Raw genomic sequence first — 472 nt, forward strand, 5'->3', positions numbered from 1 at the left:
CACTAATGGTGTAATAATAAGTATAATATAAACTTAATATGAACCTTAACGTTGGATACTAACATGTTTTATATTTGTTATCTTGTTCACTTTTAATACGTTGCTTGTTTAAATGGTTAATCTAGAATTTATGTTGTATAACACTTGGTACAACAAATACTTGGTACTTTTCATAGCCCATACTGTATGGTATAACCGACACCTGAGCTATGAAAGGGACTTGATTTGTTGTTAACATAAGTTATAATCATGAATGCCTGCCAACATTTACAAGTATTAGCTTTTATTCGAATAAGATAACTAATGTAATCATGTTAACAATTTATAATCTGATTGGAACCTCCTTTATGTGTGGTTTCCAATTGAGTAATAAAGAGTTTATATTATACTTGTTTGAAGTACCATTAGTGGATCCTCTAACCTTGACATTCGTTTATATCATTGTTTAATCTTACATTAATCTTCCAACTCA

This window comes from Populus alba, chromosome 11, assembly GCF_005239225.2.
Source record: "Populus alba chromosome 11, ASM523922v2, whole genome shotgun sequence".
Classification (NCBI taxonomy): Eukaryota; Viridiplantae; Streptophyta; class Magnoliopsida; order Malpighiales; family Salicaceae; genus Populus; species Populus alba.